This window comes from Squalius cephalus, assembly GCF_949319135.1.
Source record: "Squalius cephalus genome assembly, chromosome: 1".
NCBI classification, from domain to species: domain Eukaryota; kingdom Metazoa; phylum Chordata; class Actinopteri; order Cypriniformes; family Leuciscidae; genus Squalius; species Squalius cephalus.
Window position 1 is genome coordinate 7326633 of NC_137122.1, and position 27500 is coordinate 7354132.

Consider the following 27500-nt stretch of genomic DNA (forward strand, 5'->3'; position numbering starts at 1 on the left):
TCTGTAAGTCAGCTATGCTGTTAGTGTTTACTTCTGAATATTATATTTCATTCTGGTGCGCTTAACGTTGTCGCTACTGTGTAATAGTAGCCTATGCTATTCACCAACTAAACATATCCTATTCAATGCGTTCACAGTCTCTTTCACGGGCATCATTTGTAGTTGCCTATTCACAAACTGTTTGCTCAAGCATAGCGTTTTCTCGGAGTTCACTGTGTGCTTTTTACCATGCACAAATAAAAATGTCACTGAACTTTTGCTGTGTAATTGTAACAATAAGCACACACCAAACCAACAATTACTAAAAACACACACAAAAACTGATTTTGCACGGGCATTTTTTGCACTAGTTCACCCAATTTCGGCCTTTTGGTGATATATGCATGATCAGATAAGTTCAATATTAATGTTGCTTGCAGTTCTGATGTTGCTAGGCAACCACAGACAGCCTGCAGTAACTCAGGCATACAATTTTCAATCTGCCACAAACTTCACATGTTTGATAAGAGTCCTGTCCTGAACACATGCCAATGCTCATTATGATTATAGCAATAGCACCACCTGCTGGTAGCAGGAAGTGTGGCAAATACAAAACGTGCTCGAAAAATCATGAAACTTTGCACACGCTTCAGAAGTGGTGACAATTTACGTGTGATGTGGTTTTAAAAATTGGGTGGGGCAAAATGGCTTACTTATTGCCCCTACATTTTGCCCCGGCTCGACGTTTCACGTACAGGTATGAAATTTGGTACACACATGTAAAGACCCAATACCTACAAAAAAGTCTCTTGGAGCATAGCCCTAAACACAACAGGAAGTCAGTTATTTTGAACTTCCTGTCAGATTTTGGGCAGTTTTTGCCATTTCCTGATGTTGTACTTTAACAAACTCCTACAGTTTTGATCTGATCCTCTTCAAATTTGGTGAGTGTAATCTTAAGGCCTTTCCTAAAGGTGCCGGGTGGCGGTGGCAGGGGTGCGAGGGCCCTTTTCATCGCTGCTTGCAGCTTTAATTAGGGCCCGAGCACCGATGGTGAGAGGACCCTATTGTTTTTGCTCCGTTTATTATTATTCTTCTTCTCCAAAGTGAATCGCTTTTTAGAGGGCCTAAACATGCTCGAAAACTCATGAAACTTTGCACACGCTTCAGAAGTGGTGAAAATTTACGTGTGATATGGTTTTCAGAATTGGGGGGGGCAAATTCGGTAAATTATTGCCCCCACATTTTGCCCCGGCTCCTGGTTTCACGTACAGGTATGAAATTTGGTACATACATGTAATGACCCAATACCTACAGAAAAGTCTCTTGGAGCATAGCCCTAAACACAACAGGAAGTGAGCTATTTTGAACTTCCTCCTGGATTTTGGGCATTTTTCGTAATTTCCTGATGTTGTACTTTAACGAACTCCTCCTACAGATTTGATCCGATACTCTTCAAATTTGGTGAGTGTAATCTTAAGGCCTTTGTGACGTTAAATTGCGAAGATCTAGAGTTTTCGTCGAAGGGTGTGCCCTCGGCGGCCTGACAAACATCTATCTATAAATTACAGGAACGTCTGTCTGTCTGTCTGTCTGTGTGTGTGTGTGTCTGTTCCTCGCATATCTCTCGAACCGTTAGTCCGATTGATTTCAAACTCGACAGGTGTCTCGCCACGGGCACGAGTAAGTGCAGTGCCAAGTTTGACATTGTTTGGATGAGAAATGCAAAAGATATCGTTAAATATATCATTTTTAGAAGGTTGTGGTTTAAAAATAAACATTCTGACATTAGAGAGTTGTATCGGTCAAAGAAGCCCCAAGAAGGCTGTGGTTTAAAAATAAACATTCTGACATAAACACTCAGTCAGCTACACTGTTTACTTCTGAATATTATAGTTTGGTTCCCGAACGTGATAAATCCATCTATCTATAAATTACAGAAACGTCCGTCTGTCTGTCTGTGTGTTATTCGCATATCTCTCGAATGTGAGATAACCACTAAATGTGTGAAAACCACTATTTTCTGTTTCAAACTTTCACATAGAATCTTTAGGTTATAACAACATTGAAAATCAAAATCTGGATTTGAATTTTTTAAGATTTATTATAAAAACGGATTATTTTTTCCCAAAAATGCAATAAATTCATGACTTTTTTTTTTTTTTTCAAAATGCTATTAATCCATTGAATCAATATAAAGTTATTTTTGATCATATTGCCATCGCAAGAAATATCTCCTGAACTTTTTTGACGGCGATCAGCTCACAAAAACTGATTTTGCACGGGCACTTTGCACTGCTCCCTGAATCGAGGTGCTTATTCATTTGTGGATGTAAACTGAATCTGTATGTCAGCTATGCTGTTAGTGTTTACTTCTGAATATTATATTTCATTCTGGTGCGCTTAACGTTGTCGCTACTGTGTAATAATAGCCTATGCTATTCACCAACTAAACATATCCTATTCAATGCGTTCACAGTCTCTTTCACGGGCATCATTTGTAGTTGCCTATTCACAAACTGTTTGCTCAAGCATAGCGTTTTCTCGGAGTTCACTGTGTGCTTTTTACCATGCACAAATAAAAATGTCACTGAACTTTTGCTGTGTAATTGTAACAATGAGCACACACCAAACCAACAATTACTAAAAACACACACAAAAACTGATTTTGCACGGGCATTTTTTGCACTAGTTCACCCAATTTCGGCCTTTTGGTGATATATGCATGATCAGATAAGTTCAATATTAATGTTGCTTGCAGTTCTGATGTTGCTAGGCAACCACAGACAGCCTGCAGTAACTCAGGCATACAATTTTCAATCTGCCACAAACTTCACATGTTTGATAAGACTCCTGTCCTGAACACATGCCAATGCTCATTATGATTATAGCAATAGCACCACCTGCTGGTAGCAGGAAGTGTGGCAAATACAAAACGTGCTCGAAAAATCATGAAACTTTGCACACGCTTCAGAAGTGGTGACAATTTACGTGTGATGTGGTTTTAAAAATTGGGTGGGGCAAAATGGCTTACTTATTGCCCCTACATTTTGCCCCGGCTCGACGTTTCACGTACAGGTATGAAATTTGGTACACACATGTAAAGACCCAATACCTACAAAAAAGTCTCTTGGAGCATAGCCCTAAACACAACAGGAAGTCAGTTATTTTGAACTTCCTGTCAGATTTTGGGCAGTTTTTGCCATTTCCTGATGTTGTACTTTAACAAACTCCTCCTACAGTTTTGATCTGATCCTCTTCAAATTTGGTGAGTGTAATCTTAAGGCCTTTCCTAAAGGTGCCGGGTGGCGGTGGCAGGGGTGCGAGGGCCCTTTTCATCGCTGCTTGCAGCTTTAATTATTATTATTCTTCTTCTTCTCCGCATTTAATTGCATTTTTGAGGGCCTAAACATGCTCGAAAACTCACGAAACTTTGCACACGCGTCAGAACTGGCGAAAATTTACATCTGATATAGGTTTCAGAATTGGACGGGGCAAAATGGCTCGATAGCGCCACCTATAAAAGTTCAACGGAGTGCGCCTCCCGCATCGTTCCACGTACGTGCACGAAATTCGGTACATACATGTAATTACCTAATACCTACAAAAAAGTCTCTTGGAGCGTAGCCCTAAACACAACAGGAAGTCAGCCATTTTGAACTTCCTCTCAGATTTTTGTGCAGTTTTTGCCATTTTCAGGCCTCGTACTTTAACGAACTCCTCCTACAGTTTTAATCTGATCATCTTCAAATTTGGTGAGTGTAATCTTAAGGCCTTTGCGACGTTAAATTGCGAAGATCTTGAGTTTTCGTCGAAGGGCGGGTCCTCGGCGGCCTGACAAATTTTGATGTTTCGACCACTGAGCCACTGCCGCCCCTATGCCGCCTACTGCTCCGCGCTTTGCTCTATCGCTTTTACATTAATCTCCTAGTTTTTTTATTTATATTTTATTTCCTTTATTTTATTTCCTTTTATCAACTAATTTTAACTTCAGCAAATCAGCACAGTGCTCATACGACAAAGTTTGGATTACTACAAAAACTGAGAATTCTTTTACCCGACCAGCTTACATTCCGGGAAAGGAAAACAAAACTGCCTACAAGGATAAGAGAAAATGCCTCTTCTGGAATCTACTTGCTGCACTAACTGCCACAGACTTTTACAAAGGATTGCAGTTCTTGAAACAAAGTTACTAACGGGACCACCAAACCAGACGGAGCACACAACAGAGCTTCGTCATGGACACCCTCAGCATACCGGTGAGTCCCATGAAACTAGTGCTCCTCGACAGGTAGAGAAACAAGCCGATCGACTTACTAATCGATGGCACAAACAGGGAGCGAGACCAAAAGGCACTCGAGACATCAGATTGTCACGAGCAACACATATTGCCGCAGTAGCATCCTCTACCCCAGATACAGCTCTGACAAGGATTGCAAACATTGGTCTTCTACCACCGCCTATACATCTTGAGAACAGATTTGAAGTACTAATGAATGTAAATGAGGAATCCCCAAATGTGATGAATGTGATCGAACACAGACTGAATGGGCCAGTAGCTAACACTGATGCTAACTGGCGCTCAAGGTCGAGCAGACAGCGGCACTCAGCTCAGAGCGCAGCCGAGCCCAGGACTCTGATAGTGGGGGACTCCATAATCAGAAACATTAGCAGCAGGGATACAACTACATGCTGCCTTCCACAAGCAACAACTTCTGATATAAACAGGGAACTTCAGAACATTCTGATGAAACATAAGACTGCAAATCGACTCATCATTCATGTGGGGAAGAATGATATTCATAAAGAGCAGTCAGAACTCCTTAAGAAGGATTTCAATGAACTTTTTGAAACACTTAAAAGACTGAAAGTCCAAACATTCATCAGTGGACCACTCCCAGCAAGAGGAACAAACAGGTTTTCACGGTTACTTGGGCTAAATACGTGGCTACAAAAAACCTGCAATATAAAAGGAGTGAACTTCATTGACAATTTCAATCTTTTCTGGAGTCAGAGACAACTTTTTCATCGGGATGGCCATCACCCAAACAAACTTGGTTCAAGAGTGTTAAAGGACAACATCTACTTCTCCATCAATCATCCTTCTGCAGTGTGTGCCAATCAACTCAATCTGAACAGCACACACACACCTGGACACAGTATGAATGACCACGGGACTTCACTTCAGCAGCAAAATGGACATGATAACACCACTCCGCCACAACAACCTCTGCTCACGGACACAATCTCAGCTGAGCCCTGCCCACAGAGCTCACCACAGACAGACATATCAGAACTGCTTGAAGATTCAACTCCCAAGGACGACTTCCTGGAAAACAGCCAGGGAAGCCAGGTCAGCATATCACAGCCTCCGATAACACCAGAGCAACAGCCCCTTTCACCAGATACACTCTCCCTCTCCCCAGCAACTCCACTTTTGTGCTTCTCACAGAAAATGGAAGAACTGGTGTATGCTGGAACCAGACTATCCCACTCTTTTGCTGCAAGCCCCCAGATACCAACCAAAAAAAGACAGGCACCGCAACCACCCGCACCAAAGCCTGCGGGCCCAGCTCGCCCTCCCCCTCCTGTGAGAGCTCTTCGGCCTCTGCCACAACGCCAGGGCCCACACCCTCCTCCATCTGCTCGAGGTGAACCAAAAACAACTGATACCAGCTCTCAGTGATGTGTGTCGGGTCCCCGTTTTGATAACAGTAACTTTCTCAAATGTTTACAAAACAAACGGGAACCCAGTGTGCCCAGTGTGCCTGTATCTTTCTCTATTGCTGTTTTATTACAAGATAGAAAGTCTAAGGCCTTCAATAGCCGTACAGCAAACCTAACTAATCTGGTGCCTATTACACGTCAAACTAATATTGCTGTGGGGAAAAGTAAGACTGTTAAGTTAGCACTTTTAAACATTCGCTCACTTAAAAATAAATCACTTCTAGTCAACGACTTAATAACCACAAACAACCTGGATTTTATGCTTCTAACTGAAACCTGGCTTGAAGACAGCTGCAGTGCAACAGTCCTCAATGAAGCAGCCCCTCCTAACTTTACTTCTATGAGTGTCTGCAGAGCTGGTAAGAGAGGTGGAGGTCTAGCTGCTCTTTTTAAAGATATCTATCAATGTAAGCAAATATCACTTGGGAATTACTTGTCTTTCGAATATCTGGGTATTGTGTTAAAAGGTGCTCCACGCATTTTACTTATCATTATTTACAGGCCTCCAAAATACTCTCCAGCCTTTGCTGAGGATTTTACAGAACTGTTATCAGCAATTACATCAGAGTTTGACTGTTTTACCATTGCTGGAGATTTTAACATCCACATCGATAATGCAGAAAACAACATGGCTAAAGAAATCAAAAGTGTTTTAAAAACTTTTGATCTGACTCAGCATGTACATGGATCCACACACAATCGTGGACACACTCTAGATTTACTCATCAGTAAGGGTCTAAACATTTCATCGATTGTTATTAAGGATGTAGCACTGTCTGATCATTTCTGTATTTTCTTTGATATATTGATCTCTCCTGCCATTGAAGCTAGATCTGTGTCTGTCAAGAAGAGATGCTTAAATGAGAACACTAGTGTACTATTTATGAAGGCCATATCTTTAACACCAAGCATATGTGCAGACTCTGTTGATTTTCTCCTTGATTCTTTTAACTCAAAAGTTAAAAGTGTAATTGATGATATTGCTCCTGTTAAAGTCAGGAAGAAGAATGGCAGACAAAAAGCACCTTGGAGAAACTCAACAGCAGTGCAAAATATGAAAAGACAATGCAGAAAAGCAGAGCGCATGTGGAGGAAAACTAAACTTGTAGTCCATTATAACATCTACAAAGACAGCCTTCATGCTTTTAATAGGGAACTAGGCAAAGCTAGACAGACTTTCTTCTCAAATATTATAAACAGTAATTTAAACAACACACGCACTCTTTTTGCTACTGTAGAGAGACTGACAAACCCCCCAAGCCAGATTCCCAGTGAAATGCTCTCAGACAACAAGTGCAGTGAGTTTGCTTCTTTCTTCTCTGAGAAAATCAATAATATCAGAAAGGTGATCAGCACATCCTTGAGTTGCCCTGGGGTCAGGCAGATCAAACCACCTGAGAAAGTAGTTACTATGTCTGATTTCAAAGAAATTGATGGCAAAATTTTGGAAGAAACAGTACAGCACCTTAAAACATCAACCTGCGCTCTTGACACACTTCCCACATCATTTTTCAAAAGTGTGTTAAACAGTTTAGAAGCAGATCTCCTAGAAGTGGTAAATGCCTCACTTCTCTCTGGGAGTTTTCCAAACTCCCTGAAAACTGCAGTTGTCAAGCCCCTCCTGAAAAAGAGCAATCTGGATAAGACCATATTAAGCAACTATAGACCGATCTCAAATCTTCCTTTCATAGGCAAGATCATTGAAAAAGTTGTCTTCAATCAGCTGAACAAATTCCTGCGCTTGAATGGATACTTTGACAATTTTCAATCTGGTTTCCGACCACACCACAGCACAGAGACAGCGCTCATAAAGATAATAAACGATATTCGCTTAAATACTGATTCAGGCAAATTATCGGTGCTGGTTCTACTCGACCTCAGTGCTGCATTTGACACTGTCGATCATAACATACTTCTGGACAGGCTGGAAAACTGGGTGGGGCTTTCTGGGATAGTCCTAAAATGGTTCAGGTCATACTTAGATGGGAGAGGTTATTATGTGAGTATAGGAGACCATAAGTCTGAGTGGACATCCATGACATGCGGAGTCCCTCAAGGCTCAATTCTTGCGCCACTCCTGTTCAACCTGTATATGCTCCCAATGAGCCAAATAATGAGAAAGAACCAAATTGCTTACCACAGCTATGCAGACGACACACAGCTCTACTTAGCCCTATCGCCTAACGATTACAGCCCCATTGACTCCCTGTGCCGATGCATTGATGAAGTCAACAGTTGGATGTGCCAAAACTTTCTTCAGTTAAACAAAGACAAAACTGAAGTCATTGCGTTTGGAAACAAAGATGAAGTTCTCAAGGTGAACGCATACCTTCACTCTAGGGGTCAAACAACTAAACATCAAGTCAGGAATCTTGGTGTGACACTAGAGTCAGACCTTAGTTTCAGTAGTCATGTCAAAGCAATAACTAAATCAGCATACTATCATCTGAAAAATATTGCAAGAATTAGATGCTTTGTTTCCAGACAAGACTTAGAGAAACTTGTGCATGCTTTCATCACCAGCAGGGTGGATTATTGTAATGGACTCCTCACTGGCCTTCCCAAAAAGACCATAAGACAGTTGCAGCTCATACAGAACGCTGCCGCCAGGATTCTGAGCAGAACCAGAAAATATGAACACATCACACCAGTCCTCAGGTCTTTACACTGGCTCCCAGTTAAATTTAGGATTGATTTTAAAGTATTATTACTAGTATATAAATCATTCAATGGCCTTGGACCTCAATACATTGCAGATATGCTCACTGAATATAAACCCAACAGATCACTCAGATCACTAGGATCACATCAGCTAGAAATACCAAGGGTTCACTCTAAGCATGGCGAGTCCGCTTTTAGCTGTTATGCCAGCCGCAGCTGGAACCAGCTTCCAGAGGAGATCAGATGTGCTCCTACAGTAGTCACTTTCAAATCCAGACTCAAAACACATCTGTTTAGCTTTGCATTTACTGAATGAGTACTGTGCCAATGCTCGTCCGATTATCTGTACTGTATTTTATTTTTTATTTTTCTAAACTGTTTTAATTATTCTTATTTCTTTTTATTATTTTAATTTCTTCTATGTAAAGCACTTTGAATTGCCATTGTGTATGAAATGTGCTATATAAATAAACTTGCCTTGCCTTGCCTTGCCATGAAACAGGAAGTTGCTGTAACTCAAGCATGGAATGTCCAATCTGCCCCAAACTTCACACGTTTGATAAGAGTTCTGTCCTGAACACATGACCATGCTCATATTCAGTTATAGTCATAGCGCCACCTGCTGGCAACAGGAAGTGACATGTTTAACACTGTTATGGACTCCTAATAACATATAAAAAAGTGCCAGCAAGTGCTAAACATGTTAACAACATACTAGAAGCATGCTAAAACATGCTAGCAAACTCTTAGCTAAGTGCTAAAGCATGCTATTATTGCAATTAAATAGGAATTTGCTGTAACTCAGGCATGGAATGTCCAATCTGCCCCAAACTTCACACTTTTGATAAGCGTTCTGTCCTGAACACATCTACATGAGAACATTCAGTTATAGTAATAGCGCCACCTACTGGTAACAGGAAGTGTCATGTTTAACACATTGATGCCATTCTTGCAACATGTTAAAAATGCCATTGACTTCTAAACATGCTAGAAACATGTTAAAACATGCTAGCAATACTTAGCTAAGTGCTAAAGCATGCTAATTCAATGAAACAGGATGTTGTTGTTACCCAAGAAGGCAATGTCCAATCTGCCCCAAACTTCACACTTTTAATAAACGTTCTGTCCTAAACACATGACCATGCTCATATTCAGTTACAGTCATAGCGCCACCTGCTGGCAACAGGAAGTGACATGTTAAACACTGTTGTGGACATATAAAACATATAAAAAAAAAGTGCCAGCAAGTGCTAAACATGCTAACAACATACTAGAAACATGCTAAAACATGCTAGCAAACACTTAGCTAAGTGCTAAAGCATGCTATTGCTGCAATTAAATAGGAATTTGCTGTAACACAGGCATGGAATGTCCAATCTGCCCCAAACTTCACACGTTTGATAAGAGTCATGGCCTGAACACATCTACATGAGAATATTCAGTTATAGTAATAGCGCCACCTGCTGTCAACAGGAAGTGACATGTTTAACACTGTTGTGGTCTCCTAATAACATATAAAATAGAGCCAGCATGTGCTAAACAGGTTAGCAACATACTAGAAACATGCTAGCAAACACTTAGCTAAGTGCTAAGGAATGCTATTACTGCAATTAAATAGGAATTTGCTGTAACTCAGGCATGGAATGTCCAGTCTGCCCCAAACTTCACACGTTTGATAAGAATCATGGCCTGAACACATGTCTATGCTCAAATTCAGTTATAGTAATAGCGCCACCTACTGGCAACAGGAAGTGACATGTTTAACACGTTGATGCCATTCTAGCAACATGTTAAAAATGCCATTGACTTCTAAACATGCTAGAAACATGTTAAAACATGCTAGCAATACTTAGCTAAGTCCTAAAGCATGCTAATACAATGAAACAGGACTGTGTTGTTACTCAAGAAGTCAATGTACAATCTACCCCAAACTTCACAAGTTTGATAAGAGTTATCTCTTGAACACATGTCCATGCTCATATTTAGTTACAGTCATAGCGCCACCTGCTGGCAACAGGAAGTGACGTTTAACACTGTTCTTGACTCCTAATAACATATAAAAAAATGCCAGTAGGTGCTAAACATCCTACCAACATACTAGAGACATGCTAAAACATACTAGCAAACACTTACCTAAGTGCTAAAGGATGATATTACTGCAATTAAATATGAATTTGCTGTAACTCAGGCATGGAATGTCCAATCTGCCCCAAACTTCACACTTTTGATAAGCGTTCTGTCCTGAACACATGACCATGCTTATATTCAGTTACAGTCATAGCACCACCTGCTGGCAACAGGAAGTGACATGTTTAACACTGTTATGGACTCCTAATAACATATAAAAAAGTGCCAGCAAGTGTTAAACATGCTAACAACATACTAGAAACATGCTAAAACATGCTAGCAAACTCTTAGCTAAGTGCTAAAGCATGCTATTATTGCAATTAAATAGGAATTTGCTGTAACTCAGGCCTGGAATGTCCAATCTGCCCCAAACTTCACACTTTTGATAAGAGTCATGGCCTGAACACATCTACATGAGAATGTTCAGTTATAGTAATAGCGCCACCTACTGGCAACAGGAAGTGACATGTTTAACACGTTGATGCCGTTCTTGCAACATGTTAAAAATGCCATTGAGTTCTAAACATGCTAGAAACATGTTAAAACATGCTAACAATGCTTAGTGCTAAAGAATGCTAATTCAGTGAAACATGACTTTGTTGTTATTCAAGAAGGCAATTTCCAATTTGCACCAAACTTCACACGTTTGATAAGAGTTCTGTCCTGAACACACATCCATGCTCATATTCAGTTATAGTCATAACGCCACCTACTGGCAACAGAAACTGACATGGTTAACACAGTAATGCAGTACTAACCACATAATTATTGTGTACTAAGCATGCTAGAAACAGACTAAACATGCTAGCAACACTTAGCTGAGTCATGAAGCATGCTATTATCACCATTATACAAAACATTTTGTAACTGACTTTGACATACTCTTACTATATATACCTCCTTAAATGTACATTTCCCAACCATGCTCTGTCTTCCTAAAGCCACCGAGTGTTGATGGCACGGGTGCGAGGGCCCTTTCATCGCTGCTTGCAGCTTTAATTATTAGGGCCCGAGCACCGATGGTGTGAGGACCCTCTTGGAATTGCTCTGTTTATTATTATTAGGGCCCAAGCCCTGAAAGGGCGAAGGCCCTATTGTTTCCGGTAGGATTATTTATTATTATTATTATTATTTTGTCAACCTTTCGGGCACTTTTGGGGTCCTTAACATGCTCAAAAACTCTTGAAATTTTGCACACACGTCAGAACCTGCGGCCATCAGGGCCGGACTGAAGCTGGTACCCGGGCGTGGCAGGGGGGCTCGACAGCGCCCCCTGGAATGGTGTTTGAAAACTTGGTCCATAAATCAAACACGCTTGCATGTAATAATATGAAACTCGGTACACATATAGATCTCATCGGGCCGAACAACTTTTGTGCTCTAAGTTTTACATTAGCCCAACAGGAAGTCGGTTATTATACGTTGTTTGGAAAACGCATACAATGGAATGTGAAATACTCCTCCTAGGGAATTCATCCGATTGCCACCAAACTCGGTGTGAATGAAGTCAAGACATTGAGGATGCTAAATTGCGAACGGATTTTTGATATCTCGAATGGTTTGGCTGTGGCGAGGAAACGAATTTATGGCGAATAATGGGACACAGGAAGTGTGTTATAACTTCTGCATAAATTAACTGATCTTGATGAAACTTCCGCAGTGTATTCGTTGTAAGAGGCCGATCCCATTGATGTGACTATTGTGAGTCAAAGTTATAGCGCCACCAACTGGCAGCAGGAAGTTTGTCATTTTCAAAATGCTTTGAAATCACCCTCTTATTTTTACCCGATTTGCTTCAAACTTTATGTGTATAATGTAAATACACGGCAGATGTAGACCTGTGAAAGGATTATTGATATCTTAGATACTGTTGCCGCGGCAACGCATCAAACTTTAATATTCTTTTCGGATGCTTTTGAGACTCTTTGCATGCTTGAAATTGGATGAAACTCGACAGACACATAACACTTATTAGCCAGTAGATATGGGAAAAGTTTCAAAAATGGGCGTGGCAGGGGGGCTCAACAGCGCCCCCTTGAACGGGGTCTGAAAACTTGGTCCATATATCAAACACGATTGCATGAATTAATATGAAACTCGTTACACATAAAGATCTCATTGGGCCAAACAACTTTCCCTGGTCAAGTTTTACGCCAGCCAAACAGGAAGTCGGCTATTATGGGTTGTTTGGAAAACGCTTGCTGTGGAATGCGAAGTACTCCTCCTAGAGAATTCATCCAATCCCCTCCAAACTCGGTGTGCATGAAGTCAAGACATTGAGGATGCTTAATTGCGGACGGATTTTTGATATCTCGAACGGTTTGGCCGTGGCGAGGAAACGAATTTATGGCGAATAAGGGACACAGGAAATGTGTTATAACTTCAGCATACATTAACTGATCTTGATGAAACTTCCACAGTGTGTTCGTTGTAAGAGGCCGATCACATGGATGTGACTATTGTGAGTCAAAATTACAGCGCCACCAACTGGCAGCAGGAAGTGTGTCACTTTCAAAATGCTTTGAAATCACCCTCTAATTTTTACCCGATTTGCTTCAAACTTTATGTGTATAATGTAGACACACGGCAGATGTAGACCTGTGAAAGGATTATTGATATCTTAGATACTGTTGCCGTGGCAACGCATCAAACTTTAATTTTCTTTTTGGATGCTTTTGAGACTCTTCACATGCTTGAAAATGCATGAAACTCGACAGACACATCACATTTATTATCCAGTAGACATGTGAAAAGTTTCAGAAACGGGCGTGGTGAAATGGCTCAGTAGCGCCACCTTTAGTCAAAAATGGGGGCTTAGTTTTTCCTAGAATCACAAAACTTGGTAGGTGTATTGTTCTCAACAAGCCGGACAACTTTCTAATTTACAGTCATAACCTCAGACCACAAGGAAGTCAGATATTTTGGTTTGAATGTGGATTTTCTGGAGAATTTTCTCTCTCTCTCTGTGTGTCTGTGTGTGTGTGTGTGGGGGCGGGGGGGGGGGGTTGTATATTCCATTTAATCTTTGTTTTTCAAGGTTTCAGGGGCTTTTGGGGCCCTTAACTTGCTCGAACACTCTTGAAACTTTGCACACAGGTCAAAACCCACGGTCATCAGGGACAGGCTGAATCTGGTAGCCGGGCGTGGCAGGGGGGCTCGACAGCGCCCCCTTGAACGGGGTTCTAAAACTTGGTCCATATATCAAACACGCTTGCATGAATTAATTTGAAACTGGGTACACATATAGATCTCATCGGGCCGAACAACTTTCGTGCTCTAAGTTTTACGCCAGCCCAACAGGAAGTCGGCTATTTAGGGTTGTTTGGAAACGCTTGCTGTGGAATTTAATGTACTCCTCCTAGGAAATACATCGATTCGCCTCCAAACTCGGTCAGCGTGAAGTCAAGGCATTGAGGATGCTAAATTGCGGACGGATCTTTGATATCTTGAACGGTTTGGCCGTGGCGAGGAAATGAATTTATGGCGAGAAAAGAGAGACACGAAGTGTTATAACTTCTGCATACATTAACTGATCTTGATGAAACTTCAGCAGTGTGTTTGTGATAAGAGGCCGATCAGATGGATGTAACTATTGTGAGTCAAAGTTATAGCGCCACCAACTGGCAGCAGGAAGTGTGTCACTTTCAACATGCTTTTGACAAAAGTGGGGGGGGTTAGTTTTAAATACAGTAAAAAAAAAAATACAACTTTCTAATTTACATTCATCAGCTCCGGCCATCAGGAAGTCAGATATTTTGGTTTTGAATATGGATTTTTTGCTAAATCAGCCTCAGAAATTTTAGCCACTCCTCTTAAACTATTTATTTTATTCCCACCAAACTTTTTCAACATGATAAAAATATATTAATGATGCTAAATTGTAAACTGATATTGAATATCTCAAACGGTTTTGCTATGGCGAGGGATTAAATTAATGTCAAAAAGGAAGCAGAAAACGTCTCATAACTTCTAAATATGTAATTATACACAATTTATTTTTATATAAAATTATACAAATATTAGAACTAAACCTATTTTATTCTGTTTTTGCAATTCAAGAAGTATGAAAAAGTTAAAAACAGGCTATTTAGTGCTATTTGGTTCAACAAAAAGCAAACATAGGGCTATACTGCCCTCTTGTGTCCAAAAGGATATCAAAATAGTATATAAAACGTTTTACTAGGTAGGCCTATTGTATTTAAATATAAATTTATTAGGTATATGACTGTGAGGATATTTTTCCATCGGTTAATCAACGTGTGACACGAGCGGGTGCTTTTAAATCGCCAATATAAAAGTGAAAGTAAAAAACGGACGTCCGCACGGACATTGATAATGGTGCACGTTGGAAAGAATGATACTTCTAAACATAACACTGAACCGCCATTAGGTGTTGCCAGGCGACCATCTTAATGAGCGAGTCATTGATTCATTTGTTCAAACGATTCGTTCCAATGACTGAGTCATTCATGATTGAGACAGATGTTTATGGATTGACCATTGAATCTTTGAGTCAACCGATTCGTTTCAAAATGCTGAATCATTCAGTAATGAGAAAACAAGTTGCTGTGAGATGTGCGATGGTTCGGCTGTGATCTTTGTTTAACTATTTTTTGCTGCTGAAACAGAACAAAAACAGTCAATATTGCATCTAAAATGTAAGTGACTTAATTGTAACTGTTTATTAACCTGTTGCATGAAATCAATGTCACAGTTTCAATCGTGATTGTATTCAGGAAATAGTTGCCTACTCGTCAAGTGAGGTTGCTTAACTCTATCATATGTTATAAAATATATAAAAACTCCATATTTGTCATTTTTATAGTCAGTATGTTGTTAACTGGGTTGCTTTTTTGTGTGCTGCGTTCATTTGTTTACAGTTCTCCTGGAGAAGCTGCATGAGCCTCAGCAGTGCAACCTTGTTAACATTGATCAGTAATACATTTATTATTAACTGCTGATTGCAACTTAAAATGAATGTAATGAAATTAGAATAATCTCTCGTTTTAGTGATTCCCAAGTTATTTTTTTGTTATTGACGTTCTAATCAGGATATACTCAGGTCGGGCAAGTAAAATTCTCTTTCAGGTAGGCCTATTGTATATATAAATATATTAGGGATGTGACTCTGATAAAATTTCCCCACCTGTTAATCGACGTGTGACACCGCTGAGGGCTTTTAAATCGCTAACTATAGTATACTATATACTAGTAAAATACAGACGTCCGCACAGACATTGATAATGGTGCGGGGTAGAGCGAGCATTTTCAATGTATTCCTATGGATGTAGGAATTAACTAAAACATTTTATTTATGTTTTTGTGTCCACTGTTCAACCGCAACCGCGTCACACACACACACACACACACACACATTCCAGAATTGCAATCTTGACATCGCAGCCTGTTCATTATAGCCCTAATACAATATAATAATAAAAATAGTCAACCTAACATAAATGAATTACACTGCTCTGTTTAAAAAGTCAGTAGTACAATTTGTACCATTCACAGTAAGCAGAGCTCCACTGTGATGTTTCCAAGCACATTTTTGCGCGTGTGAAGAGGATGATTTTTTCCATCGATATTAGAAAACGAGTGAAGTACAAAGCCTATAATAAAGAATAGTTTAGCATCCAAATACATCGCAAATATTGAAACATTTTGATTCTAATGAGAGGGTTACGTGAGACCAACACTGCTTACTTTCGTTTTTATTTTTACATTAAATTTAAAGGATTTGTTGTGGAATATTTTGAGTGCATCAAAAAATCAGAGTAAGGTAAGACAAGTAATATTTTCTGTCTTATATATATATATATATATATATATATATATATAAATAATATATATATATATATATATATATATATATATATATATATATATATATAAATAATATATATATATATATATATATAAATATAGCTGCGAGCAGCGATGGAGGGGGGTTGCGGTGCCACCGGCTTGGGCCCGTAATCGCTGCTCGCAGCTATATTTAGGGCCCGAGCACCGATGGTGAGAGGACCCTATTGTTTTTGCTCCGTTTATTAGGGCCCGAGCACCGATGGTGAGAGGACCCTATTGTTTTTGCTCCGTTTATTATTAGGGCCCGAGCACCGATGGTGAGAGGACCCTATTGTTTTTGCTCCGTTTATTATTATTCTTCTTCTCCAAAGTGAATCGCTTTTTAGAGGGCCTAAACATGCTCGAAAACTCATGAAACTTTGCACACGCTTCAGAAGTGGTGAAAATTTACGTGTGATATGGTTTTCAGAATTGTGGGGGGCAAATTCGGTAAATTATTGCCCCCACATTTTGCCCCGGCTCCTGGTTTCACGTACAGGTATGAAATTTGGTACATACATGTAATGACCCAATACCTACAGAAAAGTCTCTTGGAGCATAGCCCTAAACACAACAGGAAGTGAGCTATTTTGAACTTCCTCCTGGATTTTGGGCATTTTTCGTAATTTCCTGATGTTGTACTTTAACGAACTCCTCCTACAGATTTGATCTGATACTCTTCAAATTTGGTGAGTGTAATCTTAAGGCCTTTGTGACGTTAAATTGCGAAGATCTAGAGTTTTCGTCGAAGGGTGTGCCCTCGGCGGCCTGACAAACATCTATCTATAAATTACAGGAACGTCTGTCTGTCTGTCTGTCTGTGTGTGTGTGTGTCTGTTCCTCGCATATCTCTCGAACCGTTAGTCCGATTGATTTCAAACTCGACAGGTGTCTTGCCACGGGCACGAGTAAGTGCAGTGCCAAGTTTGACATTGTTTGGATGAGAAATGCAAAAGATATCGTTAAATATATCATTTTTAGAAGGTTGTGGTTTAAAAATAAACATTCTGACATTAGAGAGTTGTATCGGTCAAAGAAGCCCCAAGAAGGCTGTGGTTTAAAAATAAACATTCTGACATAAACACTCAGTCAGCTACACTGTTTACTTCTGAATATTATAGTTTGGTTCCCGAACGTGATAAATCCATCTATCTATAAATTACAGAAACGTCCGTCTGTCTGTCTGTGTGTTATTCGCATATCTCTCGAATGTGAGATAACCACTAAATGTGTGAAAACCACTATTTTCTGTTTCAAACTTTCACATAGCATCTTTAGGTTATAACAACATTGAAAATCAAAATCTGGATTTGAATTTTTTAAGATTTATTATAAAAACGGATTATTTTTTCCCAAAAATGCAATAAATTCATGACTTTTTTTTTTTTTTTTAAATGCTATTAATCCATTGAATCAATATAAAGTTATTTTTGATCATATTGCCATCGCAAGAAATATCTCCTGAACTTTTTTGACGGCGATCAGCTCACAAAAACTGATTTTGCACGGGCACTTTGCACTGCTCCCTGAATCGAGGTGCTTATTCATTTGTGGATGTAAACTGAATCTGTAAGTCAGCTATGCTGTTAGTGTTTACTTCTGAATATTATATTTCATTCTGGTGCGCTTAACGTTGTCGCTACTGTGTAATAGTAGCCTATGCTATTCACCAACTAAACATATCCTATTCAATGCGTTCACAGTCTCTTTCACGGGCATCATTTGTAGTTGCCTATTCACAAACTGTTTGCTCAAGCATAGCGTTTTCTCGGAGTTCACTGTGTGCTTTTTACCATGCACAAATAAAAATGTCACTGAACTTTTGCTGTGTAATTGTAACAATAAGCACACACCAAACCAACAATTACTAAAAACACACACAAAAACTGATTTTGCACGGGCATTTTTTGCACTAGTTCACCCAATTTCGGCCTTTTGGTGATATATGCATGATCAGATAAGTTCAATATTAATGTTGCTTGCAGTTCTGATGTTGCTAGGCAACCACAGACAGCCTGCAGTAACTCAGGCATACAATTTTCAATCTGCCACAAACTTCACATGTTTGATAAGAGTCCTGTCCTGAACACATGCCAATGCTCATTATGATTATAGCAATAGCACCACCTGCTGGTAGCAGGAAGTGTGGCAAATACAAAACGTGCTCGAAAAATCATGAAACTTTGCACACGCTTCAGAAGTGGTGACAATTTACGTGTGATGTGGTTTTAAAAATTGGGTGGGGCAAAATGGCTTACTTATTGCCCCTACATTTTGCCCCGGCTCGACGTTTCACGTACAGGTATGAAATTTGGTACACACATGTAAAGACCCAATACCTACAAAAAAGTCTCTTGGAGCATAGCCCTAAACACAACAGGAAGTCAGTTATTTTGAACTTCCTGTCAGATTTTGGGCAGTTTTTGCCATTTCCTGATGTTGTACTTTAACAAACTCCTACAGTTTTGATCTGATCCTCTTCAAATTTGGTGAGTGTAATCTTAAGGCCTTTCCTAAAGGTGCCGGGTGGCGGTGGCAGGGGTGCGAGGGCCCTTTTCATCGCTGCTTGCAGCTTTAATTATTATTATTATTCTTCTCCAAAGTGAATCGCTTTTTAGAGGGCCTAAACATGCTCGAAAACTCATGAAACTTTGCACACGCTTCAGAAGTGGTGAAAATTTACGTGTGATATGGTTTTCAGAATTGGGGGGGGCAAATTCGGTAAATTATTGCCCCCACATTTTGCCCCGGCTCCTGGTTTCACTTACAGGTATGAAATTTGGTACATACATGTAATGACCCAATACCTACAGAAAAGTCTCTTGGAGCATAGCCCTAAACACAACAGGAAGTGAGCTATTTTGAACTTCCTCCTAGATTTTGGGCATTTTTCATAATTTCCTGATGTTGTACTTTAACGAACTCCTCCTACAGATTTGATCTGATCCTCTTCAAATTTGGTGAGTGTAATCTTAAGGCCTTTGTGACGTTAAATTGCGAAGATCTAGAGTTTTCGTCGAAGGGTGTGCCCTCGGCGGCCTGACAAACGTTCACCCAATTTCGGCCTTCTGGTGATATATGCATGATCAGATAAGTTCAATATTAATGTTGAATGCAGTTCCGATGTTGCTAGGCAACCACAGACAGCCTGCAGTAATTCAGCCATACAATTTCCCATCTGTCCCAAACTTCACATGTTTGATAAGAGTCCTGTCCTGAACACATGACCATGCTCATATTAGGTTATAGCAATAACGCCACCTGCTGGTAGCAGGAAGTGTGGCAAATACAAAACATGCTCGAAAAATCATGAAACTTTGCACACGCCTCAGAAGTGGTGAAAATTTACGTGTGATATGGTTTTCAGAATTGGGGGGGGGGCAAATTCTGTAAATTATTGCCCCCACATTTTGCCCCGGCTCCTGGTTTCACGTACAGGTATGAAATTTGGTACATGCATGTATTGACCCAATACCTACAGAAAAGTCTCTTGGAGCATAGCCCTAAACACAACAGGAAGTGATCTATTTTGAACTTCCTCCTAGATTTTGGACATTTTTCGTAATTTCCTGATGTTGTACTTTAACATACTCCTCCTACAGTTTTGATCTGATTCTCTTCAAATTTGGTGAGTGTAATCTTAAGGCATTTCCTAAAGGCGCCGGGTGGCGGCGGCAGGGGTGCGAGGGCCCTTTCATCGCTGCTTGCAGCTTTAATTATTATTCTTCTTCTTCTCCAAAGTGAATCGCTTTTTAGAGGGCCTAAACATGCTCGAAAACTCATGAAACTTTGCACACGCTTCAGAAGTGGTGAAAATTTACGTGTGATATGGTTTTCAGAATTGGGGGGGGCAAATTCGGTAAATTATTGCCCCCACATTTTGCCCCGGCTCCTGGTTTCACGTACAGGTATGAAATTTGGTACATACATGTAATGACCCAATACCTACAGAAAAGTCTCTTGGAGCATAGCCCTAAACACAACAGGAAGTGAGCTATTTTGAACTTCCTCCTGGATTTTGGGCATTTTTCGTAATTTCCTGATGTTGTACTTTAACGAACTCCTCCTACAGATTTGATCTGATACTCTTCAAATTTGGTGAGTGTAATCTTAAGGCCTTTGTGACGTTAAATTGCGAAGATCTAGAGTTTTCGTCGAAGGGTGTGCCCTCGGCGGCCTGACAAACATCTATCTATAAATTACAGGAACGTCTGTCTGTCTGTCTGTCTGTGTGTGTGTGTGTCTGTTCCTCGCATATCTCTCGAACCGTTAGTCCGATTGATTTCAAACTCGACAGGTGTCTCGCCACGGGCACGAGTAAGTGCAGTGCCAAGTTTGACATTGTTTGGATGAGAAATGCAAAAGATATCGTTAAATATATCATTTTTAGAAGGTTGTGGTTTAAAAATAAACATTCTGACATTAGAGAGTTGTATCGGTCAAAGAAGCCCCAAGAAGGCTGTGGTTTAAAAATAAACATTCTGACATAAACACTCAGTCAGCTACACTGTTTACTTCTGAATATTATAGTTTGGTTCCCGAACGTGATAAATCCATCTATCTATAAATTACAGAAACGTCCGTCTGTCTGTCTGTGTGTTATTCGCATATCTCTCGAATGTGAGATAACCACTAAATGTGTGAAAACCACTATTTTCTGTTTCAAACTTTCACATAGCATCTTTAGGTTATAACAACATTGAAAATCAAAATCTGGATTTGAATTTTTTAAGATTTATTATAAAAACGGATTATTTTTTCCCAAAAATGCAATAAATTCATGACTTTTTTTTTTTTTCAAAATGCTATTAATCCATTGAATCAATATAAAGTTATTTTTGATCATATTGCCATCGCAAGAAATATCTCCTGAACTTTTTTGACGGCGATCAGCTCACAAAAACTGATTTTGCACGGGCACTTTGCACTGCTCCCTGAATCGAGGTGCTTATTCATTTGTGGATGTAAACTGAATCTGTAAGTCAGCTATGCTGTTAGTGTTTACTTCTGAATATTATATTTCATTCTGGTGCGCTTAACGTTGTCGCTACTGTGTAATAATAGCCTATGCTATTCACCAACTAAACATATCCTATTCAATGCGTTCACAGTCTCTTTCACGGGCATCATTTGTAGTTGCCTATTCACAAACTGTTTGCTCAAGCATAGCGTTTTCTCGGAGTTCACTGTGTGCTTTTTACCATGCACAAATAAAAATGTCACTGAACTTTTGCTGTGTAATTGTAACAATGAGCACACACCAAACCAACAATTACTAAAAACACACACAAAAACTGATTTTGCACGGGCATTTTTTGCACTAGTTCACCCAATTTCGGCCTTTTGGTGATATATGCATGATCAGATAAGTTCAATATTAATGTTGCTTGGAGTTCTGATGTTGCTAGGCAACCACAGACAGCCTGCAGTAACTCAGGCATACAATTTTCAATCTGCCACAAACTTCACATGTTTGATAAGACTCCTGTCCTGAACACATGCCAATGCTCATTATGATTATAGCAATAGCACCACCTGCTGGTAGCAGGAAGTGTGGCAAATACAAAACGTGCTCGAAAAATCATGAAACTTTGCACACGCTTCAGAAGTGGTGACAATTTACGTGTGATGTGGTTTTAAAAATTGGGTGGGGCAAAATGGCTTACTTATTGCCCCTACATTTTGCCCCGGCTCGACGTTTCACGTACAGGTATGAAATTTGGTACACACATGTAAAGACCCAATACCTACAGAAAAGTCTCTTGGAGCATAGCCCTAAACACAACAGGAAGTGAGCTATTTTGAACTTCCTCCTAGATTTTGGGCATTTTTCGTAATTTCCTGATGTTGTACTTTAACAAACTCCTCCTACAGATTTGATCTGATCCTCTTCAAATTTGGTGAGTGTAATCTTAAGGCCTTTACTAAAGGCGCCGGGTGGCGGTGGCAGGGGTGCGAGGGCCCTTTTCATCGCTGCTTGCAGCTTTAATTAGGGCCCGAGCACCGATGGTGAGAGGACCCTATTGTTTTTGCTCCGTTTATTAGGGCCCGAGCACCGATGGTGAGAGGACCCTATTGTTTTTGCTCCGTTTATTATTATTATTATTATTCTTCTCCAAAGTGAATCGCTTTTTAGAGGGCCTAAACATGCTCGAAAACTCATGAAACTTTGCACACGCTTCAGAAGTGGTGAAAATTTACGTGTGATATGGTTTTCAGAATTGGGGGGGGCAAATTCGGTAAATTATTGCCCCCACATTTTGCCCCGGCTCCTGGTTTCACTTACAGGTATGAAATTTGGTACATACATGTAATGACCCAATACCTACAGAAAAGTCTCTTGGAGCATAGCCCTAAACACAACAGGAAGTGAGCTATTTTGAACTTCCTCCTAGATTTTGGGCATTTTTCATAATTTCCTGATGTTGTACTTTAACGAACTCCTCCTACAGATTTGATCTGATCCTCTTCAAATTTGGTGAGTGTAATCTTAAGGCCTTTGTGACGTTAAATTGCGAAGATCTAGAGTTTTCGTCGAAGGGTGTGCCCTCGGCGGCCTGACAAACGTTCACCCAATTCCGGCCTTCTGGTGATATATGCATGATCAGATAAGTTCAATATTAATGTTGAATGCAGTTCCGATGTTGCTAGGCAACCACAGACAGCCTGCAGTAATTCAGCCATACAATTTCCCATCTGTCCCAAACTTCACATGTTTGATAAGAGTCCTGTCCTGAACACATGACCATGCTCATATTAGGTTATAGCAATAACGCCACCTGCTGGTAGCAGGAAGTGTGGCAAATACAAAACATGCTCGAAAAATCATGAAACTTTGCACACGCCTCAGAAGTGGTGAAAATTTACGTGTGATATGGTTTTCAGAATTGGGGGGGGGCAAATTCTGTAAATTATTGCCCCCACATTTTGCCCCGGCTCCTGGTTTCACGTACAGGTATGAAATTTGGTACATGCATGTATTGACCCAATACCTACAGAAAAGTCTCTTGGAGCATAGCCCTAAACACAACAGGAAGTGATCTATTTTGAACTTCCTCCTAGATTTTGGACATTTTTCGTAATTTCCTGATGTTGTACTTTAACATACTCCTCCTACAGTTTTGATCTGATTCTCTTCAAATTTGGTGAGTGTAATCTTAAGGCATTTCCTAAAGGCGCCGGGTGGCGGTGGCAGGGGTGCGAGGGCCCTTTCATCGCTGCTTGCAGCTTTAATTATTATTCTTCTTCTTCTCCAAAGTGAATCGCTTTTTAGAGGGCCTAAACATGCTCGAAAACTCATGAAACTTTGCACACGCTTCAGAAGTGGTGAAAATTTACGTGTGATATGGTTTTCAGAATTGGGGGGGGCAAATTCGGTAAATTATTGCCCCCACATTTTGCCCCGGCTCCTGGTTTCACGTACAGGTATGAAATTTGGTACATACATGTAATGACCCAATACCTACAGAAAAGTCTCTTGGAGCATAGCCCTAAACACAACAGGAAGTGAGCTATTTTGAACTTCCTCCTGGATTTTGGGCATTTTTCGTAATTTCCTGATGTTGTACTTTAACGAACTCCTCCTACAGATTTGATCTGATACTCTTCAAATTTGGTGAGTGTAATCTTAAGGCCTTTGTGACGTTAAATTGCGAAGATCTAGAGTTTTCGTCGAAGGGTGTGCCCTCGGCGGCCTGACAAACGTTCACCCAATTTCGGCCTTCTGGTGATATATGCATGATCAGATAAGTTCAATATTAATGTTGCTTGCAGTTCCGATGTTGCTAGGCAACCACAAACAGCCTGCAGTAACTCAGCCATACAATTTCCAATCTGTCCCAAACTTCACATGTTTGATAAGAGTCCTATCCTGAACACATGACCATGCTCATATTTGGTTATAGCAATAGCGCCACCTGCTGGTAGCAGGAAGTGTGGCAAATACAAAACATGCTCGAAAAATCATGAAACTTTGCACACGCTTCAGAAGTGGTGAAAATTTACGTGTGATGTGGTTTTCAGAATTGGGGGGGGCAAAATGGCTTACTTATTGCCCCTACATTTTGCCCCGGCTCGACGTTTCACGTACAGGTATGAAATTTGGTACATACATGTAAAGACCCAATTCCTACAAAAAAGTCTCTTGGAGCGTAGCCCTAAACACAACAGGAAGTGAGCTATTTTGAACTTCCTCTCAGATTTTGGGCAGTTTTTGCCATTTCCTGATGTTGTACTTTAACAAACTCCTCCTACAGTTTTGATCTGATCCTCTTCAAATTTGGTGAGTGTAATCTTAAGGCATTTCCTAAAGGCGCCGGGTGGCGGTGGCAGGGGTGCGAGGGCCCTTTCCATCGCTGCTTGCAGCTTTAATTATTTTTATTATTATTCTTCTTCTCCGCATTGAATTGCATTTTTGAGGGCCTAAACATGCTCGAAAACTCACGAAACTTTGCACACGCGTCAGAACTGGCGAAAATTTACATCTGATATAGGTTTCAGAATTGGACGGGGCAAAATGGCTCGATAGCGCCACCTATAAAAGTTCAACGGAGTGCGCCTCCCGCAACGCTCCACGTACGTGCACGAAATTCAGTACATACGTGTAATGACCTAATACCTACAAAAAAAGTCTCTTGGAGCATAGCCCTAAACACAACAGGAAGTCAGCCATTTTGAACTTCCTCTCAGATTTTTGTGCAGTTTTTGCCATTTTCAGGCCTCGTACTTTAACGAACTCCTCCTACAGTTTTAATCTGATCATCTTCAAATTTGGTGAGTGTAATCTTAAGGCCTTTGCGACGTTAAATTGCGAAGATCTTGAGTTTTCGTTAAAGGGCGGGTCCTCGGCGGCCTGACAAATTTCGATGTTTCGCCATGAAACAGGAAGTTGCTGTAACTCAAGCATGGAATGTCCAATCTGCCCCAAACTTCACACTTTTGATAAGCGTTCTGTCCTGAACACATGACCATGCTCATATTCAGTTACAGTCATAGCGCCACCTGCTGGCAACAGGAAGTGACATGTTTAACACTGTTATGGACTCCTAATAACATATAAAAAAGTGCCAGCAAGTGCTAAACATGCTAACAACATACTAGAAGCATGCTAAAACATGCTAGCAAACTCTTAGCTAAGTGCTAAAGCATGCTATTATTGCAATTAAATAGGAATTTGCTGTAACTCAGGCATGGAATGTCCAATCTGCCCCAAACTTCACACTTTTGATAAGCGTTCTGTCCTGAACACATCTACATGAGAACATTCAGTTATAGTAATAGCGCCACCTACTGGTAACAGAAAGTGTCATGTTTAACACGTTGATGCCATTCTAGCAACATGTTAAAAATGCCATTGACTTCTAAACATGCTAGAAACATGTTAAAACATGCTAGCAATACTTAGCTAAGTGCTAAAGCATGCTAATTCAATGAAACAGGATGTTGTTGTTACTCAAGAAGGCAATGTCCAATCTGCGCCAAACTTCACACTTTTAATAAACGTTCTGTCCTGAACACATGACCATGCTCATATTCAGTTACAGTCATAGTGCCACCTGCTGGCAACAGGAAGTGACATGTTAAACACTGTTGTGGACATAAAAACATATAAAAAAGTGCCAGCAAGTGCTAAACATCCTACCAACATACTAGAGACATGCTAAAACATACTAGCAAACACTTAGCTAAGTGCTAAAGAATGATATTACTGCAATTAAATAGGAATTTGCTGTAACTCAGGCATGGAATGTCCAATCTGCCCCAAACTTCACACTTTTGATAAGCGTTCTGTCCTGAACACATGACCATGCTTATATTCAGTTACAGACATAGCGCCACCTGCTGGCAACAGGAAGTGACATGTTTAACACTGTTATGGACTCCTAATAACTTATAAAAAAGTGCCAGCAAGTGTTAAACATGCTAACAACATATTATAAACATGCTAAAACATGCTAGCAAACTCTTAGCTAAGTGCTAAAGCATGCTATTATTGCAATTAAATAGGAATTTGCTGTAACTCAGGCATGGAATGTCCAATCTGCCCCAAACTTCACACTTTTGATAAGAGTCATGGCCTGAATACATCTACATGAGAATGTTCATTTATAGTAATAGCGCCACCTACTGGCAACAGGAAGTGACATGTTTAACACGTTGATGCCGTTCTAGCAACATGTTAAAAATGCCATTGAGTTCTAAACATGCTAGAAACATGTTAAAACATGCTAACAATGCTTAGCTAAGTGCTAAAGAATGCTAATTCAATGAAACATGACTTTTTTGTTACTCAAGAAGGCAATTTCCAATTTGCACCAAACTTCACACGTTTGATAAGAGTTCTGTCCTGAACACACATCCATGCTCATATTCAGCAATAGTCATAACGCCACCTACTGGCAACAGAAACTGACATGGTTAACACAGTAATGCAGTACTAACCACATAATTATTGTGTATTAAGCATGCTAGAAACAGACTAAACATGCTAGCAACACTTAGCTGAGTCATGAAGCATGCTATTATCACCATTATACAAAACATTTTGTTACTAACTTTGACATACTCTTACTATATATACCTCCTTAAATGTACATTTCCCAACCATGCTCTGTCTTCCTAAAGCCACCGAGTGTTGATGGCACGGGTGCGAGGGCCCTTTCATCGCTGCTTGCAGCTTTAATATATATTTAGTTTTTTTAGTTTTTCTTTTTTTTTAAATCTGTCATTCATTTTACATTAAAAATACATTGAGACTGTAAAGGATTCCCTTAAGGACATTTTTATGGTGGCTTTTAATCTTGCATCAAATAGTGAACTGCAGACTTGCATTTATAATCACCAGCATTAAATATTGTGCTAGTACTAGTATTGAACTACAAGAAGCAAAACAGTTGCAAGCGTTTGATTAGAGTTATGCAAAGCGTTTGATGGGACAGTCCTAGAGATGTGGGAACAACAGCAGGTTCATCTTTGACTCGATCTCACTTTATCAGAGCTATAGAGTATAAGCACAGGTGTTCCACAGGGATGAGTTAGTTGTCCTGTCCGTTTACAGTAAATACCATTGAGTGTTGGGATTATAATAATAAATTGTGATTATAATATTTTGATGTGAAGTTCTCGGATGACAGTGATATAGTCTCTGATTGAGAACACTG

The 27500-nt window shown here is 40.1% G+C and overlaps 1 protein-coding gene across 1 annotated transcript in view; it reads left to right on the forward strand.

The window, feature by feature from the left end:
• Positions 1-27500, forward strand: part of LOC307155916 (uncharacterized protein) — a 359603-nt gene that overhangs the window by 310017 nt on the left and 22086 nt on the right. The gene's annotated exons all lie outside the window — the stretch shown is intronic.